This window comes from Mirounga leonina, unplaced genomic scaffold, assembly GCF_011800145.1.
Source record: "Mirounga leonina isolate KUSES-001 unplaced genomic scaffold, KU_Mleo_1.0 Mir_54, whole genome shotgun sequence".
Lineage (NCBI taxonomy): Eukaryota > Metazoa > Chordata > Mammalia > Carnivora > Phocidae > Mirounga > Mirounga leonina.
The window spans coordinates 3,563,230-3,571,420 of NW_023270812.1; the positions used below are offsets into that span (position 1 = coordinate 3,563,230).

Sequence of the window (8,191 nt, forward strand, 5' to 3'; positions counted from 1 at the left end):
AACCAGCTGTCCTGCCTCACATTGCCCTTCCTCCAAGCCATCCTATGTAATCCCCTTAAATACATATTCTTAAAAAGCTTTGGGTGGCTCCCACTGTTGTCCTTGGAATCCTAGTTTGGAGAACACTCAAGGCCTTCCAAAATCTTTGACACACTTCCCAGTTCTAGTCAGATGTGGAAACACCAACCCCAGACAGGTATTTCTCAGGTCATTTCAATGTGCTTGGCATATAATAAACATTTAATGTTAGTTTTCATTATTTTGTATTTAATATTTGAAGATAATATTCATAGTTACATAGTTCAAACACTAAAAGTATAGAAATGGATCATTGAAATGTCTTCTACTTATTCTTGGCCCCATCATCCCACTTCCCATTCCCCATCCCGCACACATTAAACTATTAAAATTAATTTCTTTTTTTTTAAGATAAATGACAATATACATTGACCTACATGTTGCCTTTTTCTACTTAATATATCTTGGACATCTTTTTGTATCAATAGCTGAAGAGCTTGCTCATTTCTTTTTTTACAGCTGCATAGAAATTTTTATAGCTGCATGGACATATCATAATTAACCATAATTTAATTATTCCCTGATAATATACATTTATGTCATTTCCAGGTTATAAACAAAGCAAATATCCTCATTTACAGTGTATGCATGAAAACTTATTTGTAAAGTACATTCCTAGAGGGAGAAGTAGGAAAATGATTTATGCATTTGTAATTTTATTTATTTATTTATTTATTTATTTATTTATTTATTATTTATTATGCATTTGTAACTTTATTTTATTATTATTTTTTAAAGATTTTATTTATTTATTTGACAGAGAGACACAGCGAGATAGGGAACACAAGCAGGGGGAGTGGGAGAGGGAGAAGCAGACTTCCCGCCCAGCAGGGAGCCCGATGCGGGGCCCGATCCCAGGACCTGGAATCATGACCCGAGCCGAAGGCAGACGCTTAACGACTGAGCCACCCAGGTGCCCCGCATTTGTAATCTTAATAGATACTGCCAAACTGTCCTACTTAGGGGACATATCGATTTCTACTTCCAACAGAAACAAATGAATCAACAGTTTCCCCACAGCCTTGCCAACACACTGTGATATTAAACTTTTCATTTTTGCCTATAGATGGGAGAAATGGTGTTTTAGTGTAGTTTTAGTTTGCCTTTAAAAAAACGAGTGTGAGCATTTTTCAAATGTGTAAAGGCCATTTGTTTTTCTTTTTCTGTTTTGACTGTTCATACCCTTTGCACATTTTAAAATTGTTCTGCACTTTCCCTTATCAATTTACAGGTAGTGTATATGTTATGGAAATTAGCCCTTTTCCTGTTATACGAGATGCAAACATTTCCCCAAGGTTGTCATTTGTCTCTTGTTTATGGTGTTTTATTTCCTGCAGGTGTTTTTGATTTTGACATTAACTTGTCATTTTCTTTCATGCCATCAGGACTTTAAGTCATGTTATAAATGCCTTTCCCACTGAGATGATATGAATTTTCCCTTATTTCTCCTAGAAGTCTGGTTCTTTGACTTCCCACATTTAAATCTTTGAGCCGTCTAGAATTTATCCTGGCACGTATTATGAGATAATGTTCCCCCTTTTTCCCAGATGGCCACCAATTTATGCCAACATCATTTATTAAATTATCCTTCTATTCCCCACTGCTTTGAAATGCCATCTTTACGTGCTGAAGTCCTGTATGCACCTGCCTCTATCCTTGGGCTTTCTATTCTGTCTGGTTGGTTTGCTGATTGTTCATGTGCCAGGACCCATCTGTGCACATACTAAGCATAGCTGAAAATCAAGCAGGGCTGGCTTTCCCTTGCAGATCCTTCTTTCCAGAGATCTCTTTCCTATCAGCATTTACTGATTCTTTAAATGTGGTTTTCAGTAATTAACAACAGCAACAAAAAATGACAAACAACAAAAATCCTTCCTGTTGGATATTTTTTCGTGATCATATTAAGTTTATAAGTTAACTTAGGAAAACTTGATGATTTTGAATCTTACTCTCTAAAAATATAGTCAGTTCTATTTTTGTTCCATTCTACTCCTTTGTCCTGCAAGAACAGTTAAAGATTTTTGTCAAATTGGTTTTGTTATGTTTCTTACTAGGTATTTTATCCATTTGTTGCCAATGTGCATGGAGCCTTTTCTTTCACTATATTTTCCATTAGTACGTATGGAGACTTTTGGTTTCTGTATATTAATTTCACAGCTTGCTAGCTTAATGTATTTTCTTATTTCTAGGGGTTTTTGTTTTTAATTGATTCTCTTGATTTTCCAAATAATCATATAATCTACAAATAGGAAAGCCTTGCCTCCTCGTTTACAATATTTATTCCTCCGGTTTCTTTTTCATCTGGTTGCTTTATTTTATTTTTAAAGATTTATTTATTTTTGAGAGAGAGAGAGCTAGCACAGGGGTGAGGGGCAGAGGGAGAAGAAGAGAGAATTTTCATTCAGACTCCGTGCTGAGCCCAGGGCTTGACCTGGGGCTCAATCTCAACACCTTGAGATCACGTCCTAAGCCGAAGCCAAGAGTCGGCTGCCCCCACCAACTGTGCCACCCAGGCGCCCCATAGCTTTAGATAGTACCTCCAGAACAGTGATAGTTAATGGAAATAGTACCAAACTGACCTTTTTCTGGCTTCAACAGGAGTTCCTAGTGTTTCCTCAATAAGCCCATGCAGCCTTTTGGTCTAAGACTGACATCTTAAAAAAAAAAAATCATGTTCATCAGTTTCTCTTTCATTAAGAATCTTTTAAAAATTCAGTACTGGAGATTAAATTGTGATAGGTGATTTTTCAGTATCTATGGAACTGGTTATATTTTCCCTGTAACTTACCAAAATGATGAATCATGTTAATAAATTTCACATCGAATTAGACTTGCATTCCCATACTAACTCCAATTAGTCTTCATACATTCCATCTACTATATTTTATTCAGGATTTTTGCATCAATATTCATAAGGTTGATCTATAATTTTCTTTGTTTCTTATATAAATTCATCTTTTTAGATTTTCCCTCTCTTCTGGAGTTAGATTGGTAAATTATGTTTTTCTTTTTTTTTTTAAGATTTATTTATTTTAGAGAGAGAGAGCATGAGTGGGAGGGGCAGAGTGAGAGGGAGAGAGAATCTCGTACAGACTCTGCACTAAACATGGAGCCCCATGCAGAGCTGGATCTCACAACCCTGAAATCATGACCTGAGCCAAAATCAAGAGTCAGCCCTTAACCGACTGTGCTACCCAGGAACCCTGGTAAATTATGTTTTTCTAGACATAGATAATCTCATTCACATTTTCAAATGCAATGGCATGGAGCTCAGCAAAGGAGTCCTTTGGTCCTTTTAATTTTCAGTTTCTGTTGTTATTTCCCATCATCATTTCTCCTGTTGTGTACTTTTGATTTCTCTTTCCCTTGCCTAGATTAGGCAGAAGTGTGTTTTCAGGGAGCCAGCTTTGATTTTACTTATTAGTTCTACTCTTTTTTTTGTTTTTGAAATTACTGATTTCAACTTTAGTTTCTATTTTTATTATTCCTTTTCTACCTTCATGAACAGTATGCTGAATACATTTACTTTTATTTTTGTTTATTAATATAATTGTATAAAGACATGAATTTTCATCTAAACACAGCTTTGGCTTATCTCCAGTTCTGAAAGGTGGTATTCACATGCATTTTTCACATTAGCTATTGTTATTATTTATTGTAGAAGTCACTGGAGATTAAGGAAAGAAGTAAGGTTGGGTCCCAGGATGGAGCTAGGTTAGGTGGGCCTTGAGTGGTAGGTGGTAGGTGGCAGGCTTTAGACTTGATGAAAATGGTATTAAGAAGCCATTGGAGGGACACCTGGGTGGCTTAGTTGGTTAGGCATCTGACTCTTGGTTTCCGCTCAGGTCATGATCTCATGGGTTGTGGGATCAAGCCCCAAGTTGGCCTCCAAGATCAATGGGGATTCTGCTTGAGATTCTCTTCCTCTGCCCCTCCCCCCACTCACACATGCTCTCTCTCTCTCTCTAAAATAAATAAATAAATCTTTTTATAAAAGCCATTGGAGGTCTCTGGTTAGGAAAGTAACAAGATGTAAGTGTTGTTTTGAAAATATGTGCATCCACATATTAGTTATCTTGTGTAGTACTTCATCTTTTCCAAAACCATTTTGGATAGGAAATGCCTTTTTTGACAATAATGGAAAAAAGAAGTCGTCTACTTCCTTCTGAACAGTGATGTGCTCTGATCACGTAAATGAACGCCTTCCTGGAACCTCTCATGATTATTTATTTATTTATTTTAAAAAAGATTTTATTTATTTGAGAGCAAGAGAGTGCATGAGCGGGAGGCAGGGGCAGAGGGAGAAGCAGACTCTCTGCTGAGCACGGAGCTCAATTTGGGGGCTCGATTCTAGGACCCCGAGATCATGGCTTGATCTCAAGTCAGATGCTTAATTGACTGAGCCACCTAGGCACCCCTTATGATTATTTTAAATGTCGTACACTTGGCTGAAATCTTTTGTTACTGACTCTGGAGTTTCACATAGGAAGCATCTTTAAATTTGAAGTATATCCTAAAATTAATTGGACCACAAGCAATTATTCATTTCTACTATAGCACTTGATGTTATTTCTCATTTGGAATGTAGCTTTGCCTTCAACACTGTCTTATTTCTCTACTAGATTGTGAATTCCTTACATAAGTACAGTATGTTTTAAGTTCTAGGAGGTTAATTTGTATTTGTTAGTAATTTATTTTACTTAAAACTACTCATATAATTATAGAATTCTCACAATGTGCATATGCATGATTGAAATACTCCAAAATTATTATCTGCCTTGTCTGTATATTATCCCTAATCATATTCAACATTTCCGGTTGTCTCATTATCCTAAATAATCTGTGCTTTATCCTGCTTTCTATTATTAGAGCAACTAAATTAGTATGTGTTGTACCATATCCATGATCTCTTTTATTTGATTTTTGTGTCAAGGGCTAATAATTCCCACTCCTACTGATTTTGTTGGGGAAGGCAATATGACCATGAGAAACTATTTTCTAGACTCCTCCATGGGTAAGAGTAGCCATGGAAATAATTTCTGGCTGCTAGGATGTAGATAGAAGTTACTGAGCAGAACGTTCCTGCCTGGAATTTGGAGGTCAAGGCTGGAGGAGGAGGTTCTTGCATACAGAAATGATGGAAGGCCACAAAGTGTGAATAAGATGAGCCACCTAATTTGCAGAGGGCAGCACAAAATGAAAGTGAGGGGCCCTTGTTCAACAGTTACTAATAATGAAAAAATGCCAGCAGCAGAGCATTAACCCTAGTGCTGGGCCCTTCTCGGCATGGGGCCCAATGAGACAGCACAGGTCCCATGCCCATGAAGCTGGCCCTGGTGTGAAGGAGCCTGGGGCCCTGGGATGTCCTGGAGCTGCCATGTCAGCCTGGACTGCTGTCTGCTCTTCCTCTAATGGAGAGCACAACCCCCTTCTTCTTTAAGGGGGTTATCTCAGTTTTCTGTTATGTGCCTTCCACAACTGATGTGTTGTGATTACCCTCATTTTACAGATGAAGAAACTGAGGCTCAGACAAGTTTAGTACCTGGTTCTGGTAGGCCATTTGGGGTGTGGACTCGGGCCCTGCGAATTGGGTCATGTACTCTTGGGTCAACACGGTGTCTTTCCTTTCCTACAGAGATGGTATCATTGTACATTTCCTTTTTCCAGCAAGACTTCGCACTCTGCAGGTTTGCTTGTCTCCCAGGGGCCCCTCTTTGTAGTCTATTAATAGGAGGAGGGCAGCACTTCATCCCACTGATTTTTCCTCCTTCACATTTAATTTGTACTCTGGAGTAGACAAGATGCAGAATCTCAGTCCGGATTTAAAATATGGCCCCCCAAAAGTGATTCACTTCCATCTCTAGCAAAATGTTTATAGCTTATTCCTCTCCCTTTGCAGATAAAGAGTTAAGATCTTACATAATTCAATTAAAAAAGAAACTCAAAATATGTGAAATCCCATCTGATGTGGGTTTCTGTCTGCTTGACCCTTCAAGAGGAAAGCATGTACTGGCGGTCCTTCCAGTGAGATCCCAATCAGGAAAATGCAGCTAGAACTTATTCCTTTAATGGTGCATCAGGGTAAATAAGTGTTTACTGCCCTTGGACATTCTCATCTATGATCATGGGAAGCACTGTGGCCGCTATGAATTCTTTGATTAGCACACAAGCTTTGGCTGCCACTTCACCTGCTTGGGGACCCCATGTGACACAGGTGTTGTATTTGCTAGACTCTGAGATGATTGCAGTTTGGCTGAGCTCTAACATAAGCACCCAACCTTGGTTAACATCCACAAGTCAACATTCTGGACCACATCATGGGTGGTGTTGGGGTGGGGGTGGACACAGCATGTCTTCACAGGTAATTACAGTGCATCATGCGGGAGGCTGGCAATGGCATGTGGCAACCCACTTCTCTCCCTCTTTATAGGAGGAGAGAAAATTCTTTATCTTCCCTAAGAGGAAGAAATTCTAGTCTGTTCAGTCAGATTCCAGGGCAGTGAATGCTGGGTATTTCCCAGTAGGCACAATAACTGTACATGCTTCCCCTCTTTCATTTGGTAAGAGGGCCAGGGTCCCTATTAAACTAGGCCCAGGAAGGTAATGCATGGATGCTGGGGAGGCCCAGTGGCTCAGAGGCTAGAGATCAGACCTGGATTTAGGTTGAAGCCCCTACTTAGCCCTTGACTTCCAAACTGATGTTACCATACACCTTGCAATGGGGTGTCAGGCATACTTGTGATTGTCCCATTTGTGATTGTGTGGCCCTCAGGAGGTCCATGGAGGACAGGACTCTGGTGTTCCTGGGTCCTTCACTAGAGCATAATTTTTTTTTAAAATTTAAATTCAATTAGCCAACATATAGTACATTTTTAGTTTTAGATGTAGTGTTCAATGATTCATCAGTTGCGTATAACACCCAGTGCTCATCACATCACGTGCCCTCCTTAGAGCATCATTTTAATATCCAAATCTTACCATAAGCTTGGGCCCTCTGGTTATGGTGAAGTATTAAAAATTGTTGGTATAATGAAGGTCTCATGAAGTACTAGTCTGTGAAACTTAGTGTAAGGATTGAATTGTGTCCTTTCCCACCCTCCATTCATTTGTTGAAGTCCTAACTCATAGTATGTCAGAATGTGACTATAAAGAGGTAAAATGGATCACTAGAACCCTAATCCAGTATGACTGGTGGTGTCCCTCAAGAAAGGGAACTTTGGGGATAGATATACATAGAGGGAAGACAATGTAGATACCCAGAGTGATGGCTGTGTTTGAGCAAGGAGAGAATCCTGGAACAGATCCTTCCCTTGCAGCCCTCATAAGGAACCAACCTGCTGATACCTTGATTTCAGTTCTAGCCTGTTCTAACCATACATTTCTATACTTTAAGTTACTTGTTTGTGATATTTTGTTATGGTAGCCCTAGCCAACTGATGGGCTTGGCCAGCAGGCTGGGCAACCCTAAAAACCATGGATAGATGTGGGAAGACCACTCTGCAATATTTGAAGTTGTCACCACACCTATTCCTCCGCTGTTCAAAGACAGGAGCATTAATGACATTTGCTTGACTGCAAGAAGCTCATAAATGTTTGCCAGCAATCATACTACTTACCTGGAATAGGTAGATGACTTCAGTCTCACATCTGCTTTTTTAAAATAAGGAAATTTAGGACAGGTTTTTTGTGATCTGCAGTTTGGTCACACAGAGGTCAGGTCAGTGTGGTAAAGTGGAATAGATTGGAGGCTTCCAAGTCTTATTTATTGATGAGAATTCTGATTCTCAATAGGAAGTTGCTATACTTGTTTTAGTCCTGAAATACTTAAAACAGTAGTGGACTGCATATATCTTTTGAATTCCCTCCATGGTGAAAAGGTAGGAGAGGTGGTAGTTGAGTGTCCCGGCGGAGCATTCTAGCCCTCATGCTGCCAACTGTTTGGCCCCCGTGGGCCGAGAGGTCCAATGCCTGGCACCGAATGGCCTCTTCATAAGATGGCGGACTCCCAGGGCTTCTCTGATCCACTTGCTGGACCACATCCTCGACTGAGAGGGCATAGGATCTGGAGCTAAAGTCTAGAGCTGTTTGGCCCTGGATTTCAGACAAGTTTTAC

General features: G+C 39.6%; 1 long non-coding RNA gene across 2 annotated transcripts in view; it reads left to right on the forward strand.

The window, feature by feature from the left end:
* Positions 1-8,191, forward strand: part of LOC118001849 — a 55,100-nt gene that overhangs the window by 21,556 nt on the left and 25,353 nt on the right. The window contains exon 3 of one of the 2 annotated variants that reach the window (XR_004676859.1): positions 839-872. The exons of the other annotated variant lie outside the window; for it this stretch is intronic. This is a non-coding gene — a long non-coding RNA (uncharacterized LOC118001849). Of the gene's footprint in view, positions 1-838; positions 873-8,191 lie in introns of those variants that run through there. 2 annotated transcript variants of the gene reach the window in all.